Source organism: Anomalospiza imberbis, chromosome 5, assembly GCF_031753505.1.
Source record: "Anomalospiza imberbis isolate Cuckoo-Finch-1a 21T00152 chromosome 5, ASM3175350v1, whole genome shotgun sequence".
NCBI classification, from domain to species: Eukaryota; Metazoa; Chordata; class Aves; order Passeriformes; family Viduidae; genus Anomalospiza; species Anomalospiza imberbis.
This window is the reverse complement of record NC_089685.1, coordinates 26,721,853-26,744,602: the sequence shown is the minus strand read 5'-3', so window position 1 is coordinate 26,744,602 and position 22,750 is coordinate 26,721,853. Positions and strand designations below refer to the sequence as shown.

General features: G+C 33.9%; 1 protein-coding gene across 3 annotated transcripts in view; it reads right to left on the bottom strand.

The window, feature by feature from the left end:
- IMMP2L (inner mitochondrial membrane peptidase subunit 2) overlaps positions 1–22,750 on the bottom strand; it is a 414,256-nt gene that overhangs the window by 100,335 nt on the left and 291,171 nt on the right. The gene's annotated exons all lie outside the window — the stretch shown is intronic.

Below are 22,750 nucleotides of genomic sequence, written 5' to 3'. Positions count from 1 at the left end.
GAGAGATTCAGTTCAAGTCTGACATTCCCTTGTTAACACCCCATTTGTATGTGAGAGGACAATGTAACAAGAAAGAGACTAGAAATAATTATAAGCGTGAAAAGATATATATGAGATCATTGCTTATGAGATTCACAAAATTTATTATAGAATTCCTATGAGCAAAAGTATCTTTCATAGATCAATTTACCAGAAAAGGATGCTAATCATACTTCTGAACCCAGATATATTTGACCAAAACATACCAAAGACTTAGACGGAGCAATTAATGTCTCTTAACTCCCTTAATATGACATCTTTCCCAGATAATTGCTCAAGTTTATGTTCAAGGCATATGTCAATGCAATTCATTTTTCTGTTGTTTCTTTCTTCCTTTCTTTCCTGAATTTTGAAACTTTTTCGTGAGGAAGCAGCTATGGAGCTGCTGCTCTTCTGTATGATCAATGTACGTGATAAATTCTTTATTTCAATGCTCTTTACCTTCATGTATCTCTTTCTGGAGAAAGTTTTCATTATTTCCATCATTCACTAAAAATTTTTCCCAAAGTTATAATTTAATTTGATCTTGGATAATAATATGAGTGGATAGCATTTCTAGAATTTCTTTTTCTGTGCTTTATAGTGTCTATCTAGGGCCTAGGTTTTGCCCCTCTTGATACTTTTACCAATATGTAGGTATTTGTATCACAAAGGTTTGTTACCCTGGTGCTGGCAAGCATTCTGTAAGATGATTCAAAAAACTACAGTTGACAGAAGCTCTTTTCTACGTCTTGTGAACTGTAGAGTTCTAGAGGCAGTATTACCAGCAATGCCAGGGGATCTGGATTTTAATGAAATAATTTCTCCTTGGGTAAAATTTCTTTTCATCCATTTGCATTCACTATTTATGACTCCCATTTCCAGACTTACATTGTTTTTCTGTTTTTTTTTTTTTAATTCATCCTACCTCCCTTCAGGAACTCTAAAAGAACACTGCAGATCCCCATGCACATAACACTCAGCAGCACAGGAATTTCCCTTTGTTCCTGAGAGTTTTGCTTACCTAGTCTGGAGGCATGAAGCATTTAATATTGTTTGTCCCATCAATGCAGAACTAATTTGCTCCCACTGCTAAGATCAACTAACAGTACCTTCCCTCACAGAGATGACTTTATCATTTCTCCTGTAACATCTGTGAATAGTTTTGTTCTTGGGCCTTCTATCCTATACTCTTTATATTGTATGCGACTATCTTTTCCCTACATGTGTTTCATCTGTTCTAGCTTTAGCAGCATTCTTATTTTATGATCCCTTCCACAGCAGATCTCCTCAACCCATTCAGGAACATACAGTTTTGGTGAATTTTAATGAAACTATGGATGACTTCTGCAAATCTGCTTGTGAAATAATAGAGATAAGTCCAGAATCTGGGTTGGATTTGGAGTGTTTTGTTTGTTGTTTTTTTGGGCAGAGAGTTGTTGTTGTTTGGTTGGTTGGTTTTGGGCTTTGTTTTGGGGTTTTTTGGTTTTTTTCCGGATTGATTAAACCTAAAGCAAAATACTGCGAAGGTGGTACTGTGGAAAATCTGTTCAAGAACCATATTGCTTTCAAGGTCCATATATAATTTATATTACTACCTCTAACTATATTGAGAATATTATTATTTAAAATTAGTGTTACAAAATTCTATATTTAAAATCAATATGTATTTTTCAATTTATTTGACAGTGGATACTACCTAACGATGACTGCACATACTAAACGTATGTGAATAGAAATTACTACACACTTTTACACAAATCTGTCACTCCCATTTGGAATACTGAAACTACTTCAGTCTTTTGCTCACCATATTCTCCTAATCAGAAGAACTATAATCCTTTTCAGGATAAAATTTGCAACAAATAAAAACCAGTAATTTTGTGTTGAAAAACAGAGCAATCCTTATCAGTTGCATAACTTTTGTTTAGATGGCTAACCAGCTTATTGATCCAGGAGAAAGAAAATATACAATATCTCATTTTTCTCTACAAATCTTTCACTTGTGAATCTGTCTGATTCCAACTGCCAATACTGTGCCCTTTCAAGTTAAGATTATGAAAATTATTCACTTTGGTTCTTTTGATAAAAATTCCATTAACCACATAAGTGTATAATTTCATTACCGTCTCACATTTCTCTACTAGATTATATTGATAATTAACATGACAGGTTTTTGCTAATATCATTAGCAGATATTAACAGTATCATATTATATCATATACTAGATGGGAATAATTTGTTAGATTCATTATCATTAACTTCATCATTTTATTAAGGTAAAAACTTACTAGCTATTCCAGGTCAACTAAGTGAATTAACAAACCCTGACATCATTGTCAAATTGAAAACTATACCTGTAGTATACACCCTTTTTTTTTTGTTAATATTGAATTAACTGAGAACATTTTCATTTTATGTACATTTTAAGGAGTCAAAGGCAATGCTTTTGAAGTGAATTTCAAATGTTAAGATTTATGGTACTACTAAGATGAAAATTTCACCTGATATATAATGGTTTCTATTTTCTCTCTTTCTGCAATACATGTAGAAATGCTCCTCTCAGTAATGCCTTTGCCAGCTTAAGAAAAGAGATGATGAAACTTTTTCTAGATTTTAACTTGTGGATTTTAAAATTTGACTCAGCAGCAAAAGTCTAGCCTACAAAATCTGCAATTATTAAACACAGCTCTCTATAAAATTCTTCTTCTTTGAACTCACTTTTTCTACTCACCCAAATCTTCTCCCTTAGCAGTTCTTCTGCCATTACTTTTGTGACAGAAACTATCACGGGAGAGGCTGCAGGCTGACCTTTGGTTACCTATTCTGTGTATTTACTCAGCCTCAGAATGGAGGTTGCTGGCCAGGCCAGTCTTCCAACAAATAGGCTCTTTGAGAGGAGGAAGAGATGCACAGGAGCAGAGGAGAAAACAAAAGGTTTTAAAATTCTTTGTATCCCAGAGGGGAAAATCACAGCATCTACCACCTTGGACAACCCTGTTGGCCTGTTCCTCTCCTAAGGAAATTCTGAAAGAAAAATAATGCTCTTATTTTCAAAAAGTGGTGACAGAGGTGGTCATAGCAGTATTGCCTCCTCATCACTGTTACAGCTTACTGGGCTACATTCTTGAAGACCTGTGACTGTTAAGAGTCTGGCAATATCTCTGCCGAGGTCCAACGGTAAGAAATAATTCCCCAGCCACACACTTCTCACAGAGGAGCTAATTGCTATGCTTTCTTTATTGCTCAGGACTAATAAAAGTTATTACAATTTTCTAATCTGCTTTAGGCAGCATATGCAAAATGAGGAACCCTTAGTGTAATAAGTGTTTTCAAGGTGTTTTGTTTTGATTTTTTTTTAATTGATGGAAGGGGGAGAGTTATTATTCTTTGTACAATGGAAGCCTGAAACTTCACATCTCTTTCTATTTATGTTTGTTAGGGAATAATATTTAAAAATGTCTTTTATTACTTTTTCTTTAGAAGTGTATTTTCTTTTTTAAAGAACATTATTATCAAGAAGATAATTGAGAAGCTTACAAGTAAGTAATAAAAAATATTAACCATGTATGGATAAATGAATTAGTATTTTTAAAATACAAATTATGATTATGAGTTTAAAAACTCAAAAATATTTCAATGCAATAAAAAATCTTAAAAAGTAATATGTTTCATATGTCTTCTGTTAAAAGATATGAGCATATATATGTAGAAGACTGCAGATACCTACTTTTGAACTGGTGGTGGTCTTTCAGATTGAACTTTCAAATAACAGAAATAAACAATTGCAATTTGAAGTAAGCAGGCAAAAAAAAAAATTTGTTATTAGATGCATATCTAATCATAGATGCTGTTTTTTCTTGGTGTATAAGATAATGTTATGGTATATCCAAAAATCATTACTCATCATTAATCTTTTATGAAGATTGTAAGAAATGCCTTATTTTTGTGTCTGAGCAACAGTCCCTATAGGCCAATAATCTGTCTCCAGACAACTGGAAAAGCAGACAATGCCCATGTAAATCACATTAGCTTGATTTCTCTCCATGAGCATTGATATATAATCTATCAGATATGTTTGATTGTACATTGTTGTGTATTTATTTTAGTACCTGCTTACTGATCTGTATCCACAAATTTGTCTAAACCATTTTTATATTTGCTTATACTGTGTGCCTTCAAAGAATCCTGGGACAACAAATTCCAGAAGTTAACTATCTGCTGCACAAAGACTTTCTTCTGTCTTTTATAGATCAATCTCTCATGTAAAATGCCTCTGCTTCTGAACTGCAGAATTTCATTAATAGTTCAGCTGGTCCATCATGATTGTTTTTGTTTTCAACCTCCTTCTGTGTCAATCTTTATAATCCTGTCTCAAGCAAGAACTGACTGCATCATTTAGGGGTATTATACTCCTACGCTGTTAAGGTAGCTCTATATTTTGAATATTTTTTAGTTTTTCCGTTTTGGAATCACACATTTAGATCAGTAGAAATCTAATACAGAGAATTCCTTAATTTAGGAAAATTCATACTTTTCAGAGAAGCCTTCTGTTTGCCACATGAGCTCATGAATAAACATTTTTTTCTGGAAGAACTCAGTTACCTGCAGCCCAGTGATCGGAAATAGTAAAGAAATACCTCATGGAACCTAAAAAGATTTATATAGGTGATCTTTGCTCTTAGGAATAGATGTTAATACCAGTTTTCTCTTTTCTCAAACCAACAAAATTTCATATTGTTTTGTTAAAAATAAAAGCCTGCAAAGCAGTAAAATTTTCAAACCAAAGAGCTTCAAAAAGATAATCTGCAAAAGAAAAGGGCATTGCCGTCATTAATACTTCCACTGCATTCAATAACCTCACATCACTGAGTCAATTTATATTTCATTAAATGGCTCTATTTCTCATATACTCCTTCTCAAATATGTTTTCCCATTTAATGTTACTGAACCAAGAAAATGTTCATTCAATAGTAATTATTGAAAAAGCCCTCAGAATTATTCTTTGGTCATTTCAAATATCAATAGAAAATCTAATTCTGCATCTGGCCATAACAGTAACTTCCTTGTCATTCCCTTGTGTTAGCAGGAACACAAGTATGCTGAATAGCCTACTGATTCTTGTAGTGTTAAGAAATACTTGTCAAGAAGGGGATTTTTGTGTTTCTTCTTTAAGATACCAAATGCTACAAAGGAAGCATTTCTGACTTTGCTTTACCATCTTGCATCATGAGACTGGGAAAAAATAGATATTTTTGTATAGCAACAGAAAATCCCAGCATGCTGGTATTTCTAGAAAGAAAAGTGTTATCGGCATGATCAGATGGTGCTAAATAAGTGAGAGTACAATGATAGGAAGCCTCCTAGTCAAAATAGTCTGAGACAGACACAAACTCCAAATTCTTATTTATAAATAGCAGAAAAGAAGAAAAATATCAATAAAAGTCAAAAATATTTCTACTAATGATGGCCAGAAAAATTTATAAATTTAGGATTGAAGCACTACAAATTATATGTTGCTAAACATATTTTGAAATAACGAATATCAGGTTCCACCTGCTTTAGCAAAGTGTAAGGCTCAGTAATTAAGCTACAAGCTGATTCTGAGGTGTGAGAAAGAAGAAAAAATGGTAAACATGAAATGCATCACTACTTGAATATTACTCTGAAAATTTTCATTGCCTTTTGTCAATACACATTTTAAAGTTTAAATTTTACAGGTATCATGAAAAGCAAAAGGATCAAGAATAAGACTTCAGTCTAATGTCTTATAGAATTAAACTACTTAAAGATTAAAAATTGCAATTCCAGACTATTAAATCAGTTCTCATAGTCTGGTGACTCAAACCAGCAGAAATTGTTTGCATGTTTTCACAGAACTTTGCAATATTGTCCTTACCGAAACAAAGCTCCTCACATGCTTGTAATTTTGTTCTTGAAAGAACATAATATAGCTATGCGTAAGTTCCACATACAAGACTTTACTACCCATATAGAGAAGCCAGTAAAAGGTAAAGAAAATTTAGCATGACTATCCACATTTATTAGAATAATTTGTAATGAAGATTAATAGGTTTGTGCGAGGCTGTTCAACAAAGCTCAGATTTCCTAAGTGACAGAAAAGGCCCAGTATTCATTATTTGACCACTTGTGTGGCTTTATTTGTAAGGATTGGTTTTAACTGCAATTATTGTCTTGATTTTTTCCGAGCAATTGTGGTTACTCTAGTACATGAAGAGAAAATTTGTGTGCATTGTTCTAATAATTTAGGCGTACAAGACCCAGTCCCATCTCCTCATGTTTTTTCTTCAACACTAGAAAAAACCAACATTTTTTTTCTGAACCAGGGGCAATGGGTCACAAAGAGAAAAGCAAAAAAACTGATATTAACATGTTTCTGCCAGCTTCTTCCTTCAAGTCCATAGATGACTGGATTTGCAGGGGTTTTCCCCACAGGAATGAAGGTATGTCACAACAGAAAAGGAGGTAGGAATAAAATAACATGGTTTTGGTGCCACACACACCAAGTCAGTCAAAACTACCAGCAGCAAGACCTTCTATCTCAGATGTTGGACCTTGCTCACCTCTTCAGTGGCCAGACAGAGATGCATTGTGGCCACTGGGAGTGTGTCTGTGTGAAGGATAAAGTACTGGCATATAGCAGAGAAGCAATCAAAGGTCTGCAAATTTTGCTGGCGTGTAGAACTGGGCTGAAGAGACTCCTACTGCAGTTGCCATGCTTTAAAACACACATACTTCCCAACTGTGCAAAGGGAGCCAAGGGAGCCAACTTTCCCTGCCTTTCTTTCAGATGAGCTGCTCCAGCACAATTCCCCATCAGTCATAATCTGTCACTTCTGCTGAGCACTAAGACTGTAATTAATTCCTCATGCCCAGCTATGTAAGGAAGCTGTACTGTATAATCCTCAGCAAGTCGCTCTTTCTGTCATAGCAGAGAATCTTTACAACAGAAAGTGGAATAATCTGACAGACATGTGACAGCTCAAAAAACCCTTCAAACATTTGATTCAAAGCAAAAAATGCACACATGAATTTCTTGAGAGGATGACTTTAGAGTTCTATTATATTTCACCAGGCCTTGAGAGAGAGCAAGTGGGGAAATTTTGCATAGGAAAGCGAGAGTCATTGCCAGGCAATTCCCAGATCTTCCTATTCAATGAATTAGTTAACATCTAGTTTAGAAGAGGGACAATCATACTTTGTTATGTCCTATTGGCAAAATTCCTAAGACATAAAAGCACAATATGTGCTTTTCTCCAGTGCATAACCAGTTCATTTTTCAGCTTCTGAGCTGATGCGTTACAACAAGTATCTCATTTTTAGTATATTACAAGTATATTACAAGAAGTATGGAAAGTCAGTAGAAAGTAATAACCAGCAAAGCAGCTGGTAGATCTGAAATAATCCTCATATCTAAAAATCTGCCTGCTATATTGTTGTGGAAATACTACAGCACATGCTGCACTAAGAAAAATATTAGCAGCATCAAAATCACCTACCAGTACAGACACTGAGAAGGAAGTAGAAAGCAGGATTTTTAACCCAGTCTTTCACACTGCCAGCATTAAGCAACTTCCCAGTTATACCAGTAACAGCTTAAAAACAGCCATGAGGAAACCTGAAAATAAAAAGGACTAGATTCACAGCAGTCAAACTAGTAACTTCTATTTCAGACTTTTCTAGTTTTAGTTTTTTTTTTTTCTTTTTTGTTGTTCTTTTTCTTCTTATATTTCTACAGGCCTTTACACTGCCTTTTATACACTTCCCCCTTTCCTTATGCTTCCTCAAGGGAAAGGCTTATATATATTAGACCGGTTCCACAACTTTTTCTCAACAACTCTAAGAACAAGCAACCCTAAGAACCCACACAACAACTGACAGATGCACCTAGCAAGGGTTGATTGGTCTGTCCAATAAATTCTTAGTGTCCTTTCTGATTGAACACACCACAAAACACTGAGCACTGTTTCACTGTGATACAGCCCTTCTGTAGAGCTGGAATCTTAAGCTTCCTAGGGAGGTGGTAGAGTCACTGTCCCTTCAGGTGTTTAAAGAAAGATTGGATGTGGCACTTAATGCCATGGTTTGGTTGATAAAGTGGTGTAACTTCATAGCTGGACTTGATGATCTCAAATATCTTTCCAGCCTAGTTAATTCTGTGATTCTGTGATCTCTACTCTCTTCATAGGATCTCATTTACTCACAACAGCCAGCAAGATTCCTCCATACCTCCAAGATGCAGCCATTTCATAAATTGGGTTGCAAAGCATAGCTTTTTGAAAAAGCACATTAAAACATATCCTTTATCTGCAAATTCCTTTGTCAACACAGCCCAGCTGTGGTCCATATCTGCTTCTCAAGAATGACAACCTTTCTGATAAAAAAATAGTGCCTCTGAGAGCACATTAGTACAGGCACCAACCCAGTAAAAGGTAGGTGATAAGGCACTAAATTGGTGAAAGTATGATTTTTCAGGCTGAAGATATTAGGAAAATTAATACTTTTTTTTCCATGCAGGAAAATACAATTCCAGACTTGCTTGATAATCCTGTGGTTAGAGATAATTAGGAAACAATATGTATGTGTGAATAATACATATACCATAAATAGACTTTAAGTACAAAGACATGGATAGCAACTTTTGAACACACTGAAAAAAATCATGAAAACACTATTAAACATCTGGAATGGGTAATTCAAAGCAATAGCAACCCATAATGGAACATTTCCTGCATCCATAACATTAGCATTAGTATTTGTTACCACTATTATATCACACCAAAAAAAAAATGAATGTACAAAAGCTAAGGAAGATAGACAGCAGGAAAGAAAATTAAATACTTTAGAGTGAAACCTAGCTCCAGCTTAATTGTAAGAGACAGGATATTTTATAGACAGGTCAGTAATAGGAATGGACAAGTACATAATGTTCTGATGTACAGACCATTTGTATTCAGTTGATATGCAGTTGACACAAGAGGTACAATTACAATTCTTAGTTTTCTGTAGATTTCCATGACACCAAGTTTTCTTAATGTAATGAATCACTTCAGTCTCATATTTCAATTTAAAGCATTTATGGCAATTACGAAACTCAGTGCTCAGTCAGAGAGTTTGACTGCTGTATGTTTGAAAGATGAATCACATAAAAGACTTCAGTCGCTAGTCAGAAAATAGAACATATGGAATGAATACTATACATTATTATATCTTTGCAAAAAATGTAGAATTAAAAGAACAGGAAAATAATTTGTTTCATAACAACCAGGAAGCACTTGGGAACTATTCACCCCCACTCCTTATAAGACAGCAAGGAAACAAGCAAGCTGTTTTCTGATATACTGCTTTTACAAGTAGGAGTCCCAATAGGTGCATTCCTGTGAACCATGGTGCTATTACCACAAAGGGCTTGAATCTTGTGCAATCATATACCTTCATTGAAAAGCTAGATAGCTCAGAATAGAGAACTCCTTCATTTAAAAATCGTATAATAGATTGAGTTGGAAGGGTCTTAAAACCTCATCTAGTTACAATCCCCCTGCCATGGGGTCACTGGCTCAAATTTCTCCTGAATTTTAAAATGTATATCTCACCTATAGATCAGAAAATATTTTTGGATATTTTTTCTCCCCCAAAAAAGCTATCACCACGGTATGTACTCAATCAAATTTCTTATCAGCTACCAAAATCTGAACAAGCACAAAGCCTAAAACATTGTTCAGATTATTGTCTTATGTTCATGGCACTAATGGCCATGCAATATGGCATATAAAAATTAAACTAGATAGCAATTATTCAATCTGTTGAAAAATACCTAAGGATTTAAATACCAACATAAAGCAACTCAATTTTATAGATCATATAGCTTCTTCTCATACATTGCATATCAAATACTTTTTTATTCTACTACATGCTTTTGTAGAAATTACACCTTCTTAGAAGTATGCAATGTGGCACAGTTATTGTTGCTATGGGAACAATAATATTTAATTTTGTGAGTTTTGCACACATGTTCTCAGATATAATGCTGCTTTCATGTACTGTTTAGTAATAATTTTTTTTCTTTCCCCACCAGTCTTCAATGCACTACGTTCTTACAAGAGGTAGGCTGTCCTCCCAGTTGAATTTTTGCTCTTTCTAAAGTAAGTGAGAGTTCTACTGTCAGTTTCTGTAGGGGGACATCATTTCATCCTAGGCCTCTGGTCCAAATGCATTTGCCTAGGAATATACCCTGAAGATATGACTCTGGTTTCACTTATACAGAACAGAAAAGGAGAGAGAGAGAGAAACGGGAAAAGCATGAATGCAAGAAAGCAAGACAAAACAAGAAAGCAAGACAAAGTCACAAAGCAAGAAATCAAGAAACCAAGGAAGTCTTCTGTTCCATGTCAGATTTATATGCTTTATATTATTTCTTTGGCAATTTTCTCATCATTCAGCTTAACAGTATAAATCCAAATGTAATATAATCAGAACAGTTCTTATGTCTCAAGAACTAACTGGTGTGGTTTCTGTCAATGACCTCTTGTCTGTTCTTTTTAAAAATGAAGTCAGACATTACAGCTCTAATTGTGAGTTCAGATATGCTGGGATATCTGGGACTATCTAGAGGAGATAGTGTCCAAAGAGGAAGCATTTATGGCAATATTTTCACATCAAAATTTTTGGGCCTCTCTGCTTTACTTTGCTGTTTACAAACTCTGACATGGAATTTCTCTGCTTGAGTTGAGCATTTTGAGGGGCTTAGTCATCTTCCAGTTACCTGTTAGAGCTGTACAAATGGAGATGCACTGTAGCTTCCTGGAGGCCCACTCCGCTCTGACAGAAATTATCTAGCCCTACAAATGTATATGTATGTGTGTATACTTCTATACATGCACTCCTGTGTGATGCACAGGAACCATGCATTCCTTGGCTATCCCAGCCCCCAGGTAACAGTAAGTTACATAGCTACATAGTAAGCAATAAGACAGAGATTTTGGATTTTGGTATGCATTTTTTAAAAACAGCGACTTTTAGCATGAATTAATAATAGTATTTATTTTGTAAATTCCTTTGAATGACTCTTAGAAAACTGAACTCAGCTCAGTTCACAGTCAGCAGAAGCTCCAGATATTCATCATCTTTGAAAGCCGAAGACTATGTCAATCTCCAAATGTCAGGTTTCTTTTCCATTTATTTGGTATTTATATATCTTTTAAGAGGAGGAAGATGAGTGATGGGGTTAAATAAATGGATAAATGTGAATGATAAAATTCCTACTCCTTCAGACTTATCTGACATTCATAAGAAATTATATTTCAGTAAACATTTCTACTAGAATACCAGTGTGCCTGCAAAACACATAGTAAAACACCTCAGTTTGCCTTAGGTGGTAAACTGGTGAAATCTTCAACAAACAATTGAGCAGCATCTTGCAAAAGTCATAGATTTTTATGGTTTTGGAACAATGAGTGAAATGCATACAGTACAGAAATAAAGGTAAACTAAAGTGGTTTCAAAGAAATTACTTTATATATGAAATTGATTTTATTCTTCCATAATGTTTATTGTTTTATAATGCATAAAGTCTTTAAAAACAAAACAGATTAGAAATACTGAAATGCTAGAAATTAATCTATACAATCTATAACAAAACCCAACTCTTTTTAAACTTTGTTGCTCCTGACAGAAAAAATATCTCCAGCTTCAAATATCCACTCCTTTTATATATAACTCACTACCATCAATGAAACACATCAATGGTTCAAAAAACTGAGAAGACTATTTTATTTAACATATATCATACTGGTATTTTAAAATCTAATTTTAAATCTAAAATCTAATTTTCTATTGTACACTCAATAAAGTGGTCACACACAGCTTTAGCACAGTCCCAGTTGAATATTATGTTAGATCTGATTGCTTTTCCTCTCTGGACAAGCCCAGATGATTTTTTACTAAAAATCTTTAGAATTTTCTTTTAAAGATTAAGTATTTTAACTGTTTTTTTTTTTTTTTTCATTTGAACATTTACTCCTGATATATATGGTAATGCAATTTTTCTTCTTTTACCTGACTTCTCACATAAACTGACTTATGGTACATCTTGAGCCACTTCAGCCATCCAGTGCACTCGTCCGCTCTGTGGACTCTAAATTCATGTCTCAGTCAATCTGGTCTTCTCTTGCCTTTATTGGAAGGGAGGCTGGGTTCTACAGCAGGAAGATCTGGCTTCCTAAACCAGTATATGAGTCACTGGGTTGAAGGCAACAGTACATCATTTAATAAAAATACATGTTTGCATAATTTGTTTTGAATAATAATTTTTTTTCATTATTAGAAAGTCAATGTTTAATTGTGTAACATTGTTTATACAAACCTTAGAAATTCTACATGTATTCAGACTACTATTTTCTGGAGTTTTCTATAAGAAAGTGCACTAGTGATATCTGTCTGCATTCAAAATTTTTCAAAATAATGACCTCCTCAGAATTCATATTTAGTCCTGGAAACTGGTAGATAAGTGGTGAAGTCTGGCTGCAGATGTATGTCTCTGCTGATACAATTTAATCTATTACAGCCCAACTCATCTTGTCACATTGCACCTATATATACATATATTTTCAGCACATGCCTGACTCTTCCTTAAACATTACCACAATTCATATTTTGGTTACAACTGACGAAAATGTACACAGTATATATTAGGCATATACAAAATATATATTAACAGATTTGTTTTCATCACACCATGGTGCTTGACATGCATTTTATTTAATCAAAATCTCTAATCAATATTTTTTTTAATTGTTCCGTATTTTGTCAGTGTTATTTCCTTCATTTTGTTCATTGTATTGGTAGCAGCATCCAATTGCTAACCAGTAGATCAAACACCAACAGAATCTTTTTCCATTGCTGTGTGTTTGATAAAGATCATAGCCTTATATTTTTTTTTCTTTTAATATTTATGTAAATATTATCAAAAAGTCCTTTCAATTATTGCAAATATCATTTTAGGTAATGTCTTAGAAGAAGGGTCAGCAAACTCAAAATAATTAGATTCCACTGTGATTCTTGTTCTCCAAGATAAAAGCAGCAATCAAGATTTGAGTCCCATTGTTAGATACTGTATAAACCCATTAATTTGGATTCAATTTAGCTAAATTTAAAAGTTACAAATCTATTTTAAATTCATTACTATCAAAGGAAACACATTCAGATGAATTATCTTTCATTGCATCTATCTTAGCAATCCATTTTATTCAATATAATTTAACACACCAAAAGTAGGATATAGACTAGTGATTTTTAGAAGAAACACTTAATGGGAAAGGTAATTGGAACAAGAAATTTGAAGTCCTCAATCCATGGCTGTGACATTAACACAGTAAAAAGAAAGTGTACTTCAATTACTCAATAGTCATTGTATTTACACTGCACAGTAAGATATGATTTTTATTCACAGGGCAGAAAAAAGGCTGATGGGCTCAGTACTTTACTAGCCTCATCATTCACAAAAAAAAAATCATGACTAAACACTTAAGTAAAAGAATTTTAATGATGGGCTAGGATCATAAACCAAAATAAAGAGGGAACGTGTTATATACGATAGACTCCGATTTTGTGCAAGAATGTTAAATAGTAAGGAACTGAACAACATTTCTGCTATCATTTTGCAGTAAAGATTTCAGCATTACACCTAATCAAAAACAAAATAGCAGAGAATGATGATGAAAAAGAAAGACAAGTACACTTGAGAGATGTAATACAGAGATGTATTAAGAGATGTGTTTTACATAAAGCAGGAAGGAAATGGCCAATTCATTTGATCTTTTATCAGTTGCTGAGGTCCCAGCTAGAGTACCACAACTTAAGAAATCGTGAAATCTAATGGAGGCAATCCAGGACAGCGCAAAGAGGGGATATTCTAAAAAAGATGTAGATCTCAGTGCAGGTAAAACAATGCTTCTGGGAAAAGTTAAATAAAGCCATGTCCTAATTTTATGCACACAGGGATGGGCTCGGATCTAATTGTTACCACACAGTAAAGGTATAACTGGTAAAATTATTGCCAGTTTGAACAAAGGTTAGCTTAATATCTATTAGCAGATAAATCCATTGTCATTTATAGTAAAGAATGGCAGAAAAAAAAATCCCAGGAACCGCTCTTTGGTTATTATAAAAAACTGTGAGGTGTCTCATCTTGAATACTGTCTGCAGTATTTGGAGTACCTTGACTCAGCTGCAGGACCTTGTACTTGGCCTAGTTGAACTTCATGAGATTCGCACAGACCCACCCCTTGATCCTGAGGGTCCCTCCAGGTGTGATCCCTTCCCTCCAGCATGCTGACCACAGCACACAGCTTGGTGTCACCAGCAAACCTGCTGAGGCGCACTCAATGCCATGTCTGTGTCACTGACAAAGATGCGACGCAGCACACCCCATGTTTTAGATGATACAGATTTCAAAAGGCTTGAAACATGATCAAACCCATGGAGGCAGAGTCTAGTGAAAAGTTTATTCAGATATCATCAGCCTCAAGTTAGGATGCTGCTCAAAGCCAGGATGATATCACAGAAAAGTGCCCCTATACACTTGCCTTCTCTTCAAATTCCCCTCTGAAGAAGCAGGGTTATTCTGGGAAAAATAAGACCTGTCAGGAAAAATAGAAAGACTTTGTATTTCCTTATTCCTGGAAAAATTAGACTAAGTGCAAGAAGCAGCTCATAAACTATAGTGCTGCATGAAATTGTTTCGAAGGAACAATGATAAATTTTTTCAATAACTTTGGACGCAAAAGAAAATAATTGCTTAATTTTCACTAACATAATTTACTATTATGAATTACTATGAAAAATATTCTGGCTATATAGATAGCAAAGCACTAGAATAGTCTTTCCATGGAGATTGTAGAATAACTTTCAACAAGGTTTAAAATAATAAGACAGAAAAACATTTGTTAGAATATACTTGATCTTTCTTCTTTGTCAGAGAACTGACTAGCCCATTCTTCCAGCTTCATTTGTATTTTATAGCTACAATTTCCAAAAGAAGAGATGGAAAATGAAAATGTACTTTCAATAACAAGTGCACCCTTAAAAAGTTACTAAGTTAAATAAATTAATTAAATTAAGGTTTGAGACAACACATCTGTTACTCCATTCTTTCAAAGGATGTGATGAACAGAACTGAATGTTTTAGAATAAAAATGTTCTGTCACATTTTTATTATTAAAAATCTACTAGATACAAAAAGGAAGAAAGCCTGAGTGATTTAAAATTAGATGTGAGCATGGAACTGAGACTCAGCGGATGGATTTTAGCAAAATGGTCTTTAGCAGAAAGCTATCTTGAATAAAGGGAGAATTAGCCCATATATAAATTCCAGTATAATAATGTACAAAGTCAGTTTTGTGGATAAATACAGCATAGTTCAGACTCTAGGGCTACCCAGGCAGTGCTTTTCAATTGAAAAGAACTCAAAACACCAAAAATTAATTTTTTTTTTAATTAATCAAATGCCAGCTTTGTTCATAAAAACGTTGAGATTAAAATCTTCCATTTTATTTAGAATAAAACTTCAAAACAGAAGGAAAGGAGAGGTCCCTCCAGAAAAAGGATTGTTTACTTTTCAGAGTGAGAATAGATGCATTTCCACAACGTCCTCCTGTCATCTGACTGTTATCTTAATTTTTTGTCTATTAACTGAATCTCTCTTTATTTACCCACTTCATCTCAGTTTGTCTTCTCTGCATGGGGTAGGATGAGAGATAAAGATCTGATTTCCTCTGGTGACTGCTTCTGTAGCAAACTAGTGAAGCATGATGCCAGGATATGTTACATCACCATTTTTACCCTGTTTATTGTTGGATAACTCTTTTCAAATAGGATGCAACACAAAGGACAAAAAGGTATGAAATTAAATTTTAAAAAGAGTAATTGTCTTCCTTATCATGACTGTGCTGGTCTTAGAGTTTCCAAATCACTAATTTGAAAGTAGAAATTGGTGTGAGCTAAAACACATAAATACACAAAAAGATAACGGAGCAGATTAACCTATACAGCAAAGAAATCTAGGTCAGGCTTAATAACCTTTGAATTGCAGCTGACACAATGAATATTAAGCCAGTCAACCATGAGAGATGCATTCATGAAGCCAAACCAATCTAGATTTTTTAGAGGAAAATTCGTTATAAAATACTGATGTTTATGTGATTTTTTTTCCTGTATAAATGCAATTGTACCATTTCTAAAAAAAACTCATCACAGATAATTAACAGTGGATCTCAAGCAATAATATTTTTACATACCAAAATTATCTATCTAGAAGGCCTAAGTTAGGTATTATTTTCTGCACAGATTGTTACCAAAAGATGAGGAAAGGAGGAAGAAAAGGAAGGTAATTGCTTTTGCTCTAAAGAGGAGTTGAGAGAAAACTTCCAGTAAATTGAGAGAGTTAAAGAAAATTTTTCTGAAAATCCTACTGAGAAAAATTTCCTGCAGAAAACAGTCATTAAAAAAAAAGTTTTGGTTAACCATTTTTTTAATTCAATACATCATCATCATCATGGTTGTTTTATCCTACAAAGATAATATTTTCTGGGGAATATATATGTATGCATGTATGTGTAAAAACCCACAAAATAATAAAGTAAAATGTAGTACTAAGCATTGAACTTGTTATGGGAGAACTGTCCTTATAATCTCTGGTTTACACAGTTCACTCATAACCATCTCATGAAATTTGTCTGAAAAGGACATAGGAAGATGATGACTTGCCTTTTCTGTGCTAGTGCCTTGTGTAACACAATTAATATTCAACAAATAAAATAAATAATAAAATAAAAAGTTAGCATTTTTCTGGACAGAAATTACTTAAAGCCAGATACCTGAGCATTTTCCAGGACTATCCTCCCCCCCAACACATCCCACCATAGGATTTTTACTTTTTATTTCATAACCCCGTGGAATTGGAGTGTGCCAATTCCTCATACCTGTTAACTTTTATAGACTTCATAGAAATGTTCATTCTCGCAGGACACTGTGGCTGCTCCAGAAATATTTCTTTGCTTATAGTGATGGGCAACCTGCTGTAGCTGGCACTGCTTGGGCAGGGAATCTGAACTAGATGATTTCTAGAGCTCACTTCTGACCTCAACCATAATTGTGATTCTGTGATTGTCCAGCTCTATGAGATCATGAATGAGTTCAGAAAAGGTTTATTAAAAATAAATCAATACTTGAAAAATCTTTTGGAAAAAAATGCCCTAATCTCTACTTCCCCTAAAAACTAGATAGAAGACATGCTATTGTTCTAACCATATTCCCTCTTTCCCTCTCCTAGGAATTTTAGAAGAAGGAAATTACATTAAACAAAAGAAATCTGAAAAGCAACAAAAACTCAACTGTTCAAAACGGATTAAAGCCTCATTAAGCAGCAACCAGGACTGATGTTTTCAGTCAGTATGATTTATGATCTTTGTTTGCTTTGTGCTGTTCACCTACAAACAAAAGGCTTGCTCTGGAATTATTCTCTAGAGACAAAATTGTAAAGAGAATGAGCACTCCATTAAAATTCCAAAGCTGCATTTACCAAAACTATCTTAAATATCAGTAAATTTTAACTGCATCTTTTTTGAAATACAATGATGCAATTCATTTTTACTGAAGGGTGTGTGTTCTGCCCAATGTTATCTTCACTAGTTTTTGATATTTCCCCAGACTGGTAAATGTGAAACCAAAGAGATTTCACAAAAAAAGGCTGGGTTTTACAAACAGGAATCTGCACCAGATGCCTACTCTTTCAGCACCATCTGTGAATTGATAAAGGTAATGATATTTTTTTTAACATTCTTATGCAGTTTATATAGATGGTGTTCCTATGTAATTATGGAACAACTTTAAGATCCAAATATTGTTCTCAACCTCTCTCCTAGATATAATGCTAAAAACCCCCCAATGTTAAATGAGTACCTGTCTTCATTTTAAAACAATAAAAATACCACCTACTGTACAAACAATCAATATTGTGTATTTTGACAAAATAATTCCCACATGTGCATGTGTACACAGTATCATAAATGGGTTACTTTAACTGAATGCTGCAAGTATCTCCTGTTAGTGTGAATGTAAACAAGTTGAATTTTCTTTTGGAAGACTCCTCAAATAAATGGCTATGAAAGGCGATATTTATTATTTAGAATCCAGTTTATCTGACCACTAATATAAAGAAATTCTGCTAAAAAAAAAAAATCCCTGAATCTACCTTTAATTCTGATCTGACAACTCTGACATTCTTTACCAGAAATGTGGTCCTCTTGCCTTAGAAGTCAACAATCAAATTAAAAAAAAAAAAAAAACAGTAATGTTATGATCCCTTGCAAAATGTATCTAGTCATTTGAAAAGGGTCTAAGAAAATGGTGGCATGATTCATGAACATATGCTGGTGACATGAATCATCTCATTTTACCTTTGGCAATTAGGTTGGATTTACATTATTTTTCAGAGATAATTGTCGATGCTCTTTCTTAAAAGGCCTCTAACTGTTCTTAATATGGGAAGGTCAAAATTTTTTGTATAAATAAATACATTGAAAGATCATGTGAGGCTGGAAACAGATTTAAGCAGCTAACCAAAAGACTAATTACAAAGTAATTACTAGATAGTTGCAAGAGATTGTACAAGCAAACCCAGTTTGAATTCTGTACTTTATAGTAAGAAATTTTGGGGGTTTTCTAAAGAATACTGCAGTAACAAACAGGTATTTTGCACAGCTTTTGATAGACAGCTTTTCTGTGAAGTAGAAAAATGAACCTTGAATGAATACAAAGAAATTATATTTTCCTTATGTAAAAATCAAAATTATATGTCTAATTAGGCATGCAACCATGCTTTTAAATTATAACAGGTGATACCAAAAAGCAAGCAAATTAGCTGTGTACTTAAATAACAGCCTAGAGAGAACTGGATGAGCCAGAGGCACTGGCATCTATTTAAACATGCTATGCCATTTTCAACATAATTAGTTATCTAATTGAAAACCCAAACTTAGTCAATGCATTTGTATATGTAATTAATTAGTTTGTTTAAAAGCACTTCATTTGTAGTACTTTATTCTTCATTTCCTCCCTTCGTTACATTACCACAGCATAGATTTGATTTTTAAAAACAAAAAGAGACAAACATAAAATTAAGAAGAGCATTAATAAAAGAAAGCACTATAGGGCAATACACCACTAGTGCTATATAGAATTTTAGAGACACACTTCTGTTTTTTGGTCTGAAGCTATTTTAATTATTTCAATAAACATCTTCAATATATCTACACCCAAACAGTTATGTGTCAAAACACTCTATTTAAGCTTTTCATACGAACAGAATATCAATTACACAGGTCAGATTCACATTGTAAACTCCATGCAAACAGGGAATTGTGACCCAATAAAGCCTTTATTTATTGGTGTCTCTAATTTGTGCCATACTGATTAAGGATTAATATGAGAGCTTTTTATCATTGTGTCCCAAGAGGTATAGAAGTTGCACTGGATCTAAATCTGGGTATATATATGTAGGCATACAAGGATAAAATGAGATCATCATAAAAGAGACATACAAAACTACAAAACTATTTTCTGCAAAGTCACAAATATTAAAAATATTTATAATAAACAGTTTATTATAAACAGTTAAATGAAGGAAGCTTTGCTGCTTTTTTTTTTTTTTGTCGGAAACACCAAAGAAATTAGATGGCATTTGCAAAGCCCTTCCTCAGGCTGAGAAGAGGCAGGAGTCAAGTTTAAATGATAAAGGGTGGAAAACAAATGAAAAGCTGAGTGTCAAGAATAATGATTTATGGATGGACCCAAAAATCCAGGGGGTAAGATAAAGCTATGAGCAAGAAGAGTCCCAAAGTCCCCTAATATTCACTAGACCAGAGAAGTCAATTACAATACTCAAGTCTAAAAATACTCAGCCTTTTCAATTTACTTCTGAAGAGAAACAGGAACCCACACACATTTTAGAACTATGAAATATTCTTTATGATGAGAAGATAGGAGGCGTGCAATTGGAGCCTGACACTAGGACTGGCAAAATCATACCATGGATTTTGGCACAGTTCTTCAAGTGAGCTGAAATACAAGCAAAGATAGCATGACACACACTGAGAAAAGAATCAGCAAAACCAGCCTGGATGTAGAGAAAATAAGAGTACTGGAATAGACAAACAGGAGTTGTTGATTTCAGATCTACAAGAAACAGTCAGGATGGCAGTCCAAGATTTAACTTTGGAAAGCTGGAAGAAGATTTGGACACAGCACAATATATAGTCAAAACCCTGGACATACATTCAAGAAAATAATTTATGCAAAGTATAAGGTCACAACATAAATCTGATTCAGTGATGAAGAAAAAACAAACAAACAAAGAAAAAATCTTCAATTTAATACCAGATATAAGCTTTAAATACAAGTAAAAATATAAGCTGTATGTAAGAGATTAAGGAATTATTAAAAATTCAAAAGACTAAGTAAAAGAGGATGAAGTATAAAAATTCATTAAAGAGCACGAAGGACAGAGAAATAAAGTTGATAAAATCTATTGCATCTGTGATAGAAGAAAGAAGGAGACAAAGTTCTAGAAAAAGAGTGAAGCATAATAAGAGGGAGAAGGAAGTAACCAGAAATTACCTTTATCCAATGGAAATCACTGTATTTGCATAAAAAACTTACAGAGTAGAGAGAAGATTCATGCACATCTATAGAGTTTTGGAAATGTTTATGTTTTATTTGGAGAAAGTTTTAATGATGGAAAAAACTTGAAATACAGGTGTCTTCCAATGGTTTATCACCATCTCTTTAAAAAGTGGTGTAAAAATGGGAGGGTAGAGTCCTAGAAGTTACTAGCTGCACAATAAAAAAAAGATGCTGCTACATAAAGAGACATGATGCAAAAGCTTGCTTAACCAGACCTTCCTTTCAATGCACAGTGTGCTCTTTCCCATTAACACTATTACTTATTACAATAATTTTTGTCCCAAAGGAATTAGACCTCCTCCAATAGCACCCAGGACTAAGGAAGAAGAAGGGCAGTGCCAAAAGAGACAACCGGTACACAAAATCTCTAAGGAAACAGGGAAGTTAAGTGAGAAGCATGTTCAGAAAATATCCAAATAGCTTATTTTTCTCTCTTCTCTGTCTTCCCTGGAGAAATGCTTTTCATATATGCACGTAAAACCACCAAAAATCTTCTAGATAGCTGTGCTCCCTCCTCCTCCCAGGTAGTAAGATAAAACTTAATGTCTGCAACAGACTTTAATTCCATTCCATCTCATGATTTTGACTGCAGTAGTTGCTGCATCTGTCTGCAGTGAGACTGGACTCCTTTTGAACTCTTTAAAATGGCAGTCATGACAGTTGAGAAACCTGCTCTTCTGGCCACAAGTACCACCAAGTAACTGGGAACACAATATAAATATAAAATTATATATATATATATATATATATATATATATATATATATATAAATCATATCTGTATAAAAGCACATCTAATAATATTGCATATTATAATTTTGTCTTTACACTATGAATATATATTTCTGGGTACGTATATATTCTTTTATACAACAAAATCTCCATATGTTTTGAGGACAAAAAAAATAGGGGAAACTGGAGTTTAAGTTAGTAGCATGCTTCCCAAGTTTACATCTAGACCCTCTTCAACTAGCTCTCCCTGCATTGCCAGCTGCAATCACTGAAAATGGATGAAAATTTCTTTAAAACAATTCCACTTTGAAAACCTGTGATTGTGGAAGGAAATTACCTTATACATTCTGTTTTCATCTTATTGCCTTACTATGGGAGCCTAAAACTGATTCAGCTCTGTTTCCCCTGTGGTACACAGTATTTTAAGTTCTTGGCTTCTAAGTAGCCCTTTAGTTTATTCAAATTAAGATACAGCCTACCACTAAACTGTAGGGCTCATGAATACTTCCTGCCTTTCCAGATCATCCCTGGTCCTGTTTTTACAAGGCCCATAGGCACATCCTGTTTTCTCCTTCCCTTCTTCCCTTGGAAAGGAAAAACAAGTATGGAGGCTAGAAAAGGGACACAGCACAATCTACACAGAAGCAAAGAAAATGTGTCATTATGGTAAATAAATGCTATGTAGATTAGACACCATTGCTTTTCTAACTCTATTAATATAATTTCCAGATCTCTGGTGATTCTAACGCAGTCATGGGTATCCTTCTAGTGAAAAAAATGTTAGGTCAAGTAATATTGAAAAGATTATCACAAGCAATACATTCACCTTTGCTTTCTCACCCCAAAATGACAGGATAGGACCAATCCCTTCACACTGAGTATCCATGCTATAGACATTCACACTTAATTTAACAAACAAGAGTATAAGGAAATTTAACCATCTCTTCAAAAGTTAGTTTAACCTGGAATTGAAACCTTCTAGTGACAGAAATACTAAAAATTTCTGCATAAAATAATATCTAATACATAAAAATCCTTTAGTTACAAAATTCTTAATAACATTTAATGTATAGCTCTTAACACTTTAAGCCAAAGAGTAATACTAATTTTGTATGTTTTCTAAAGCTATAGGGAATACTTAATAATATCAATCATATAGGAAACTTTTGCATATTGAAATTTTTTATTAGGTCTCCTCTATCAATCTTATGTTTTCTGAATGTTCCTATTCCTTCAGCGTTCCC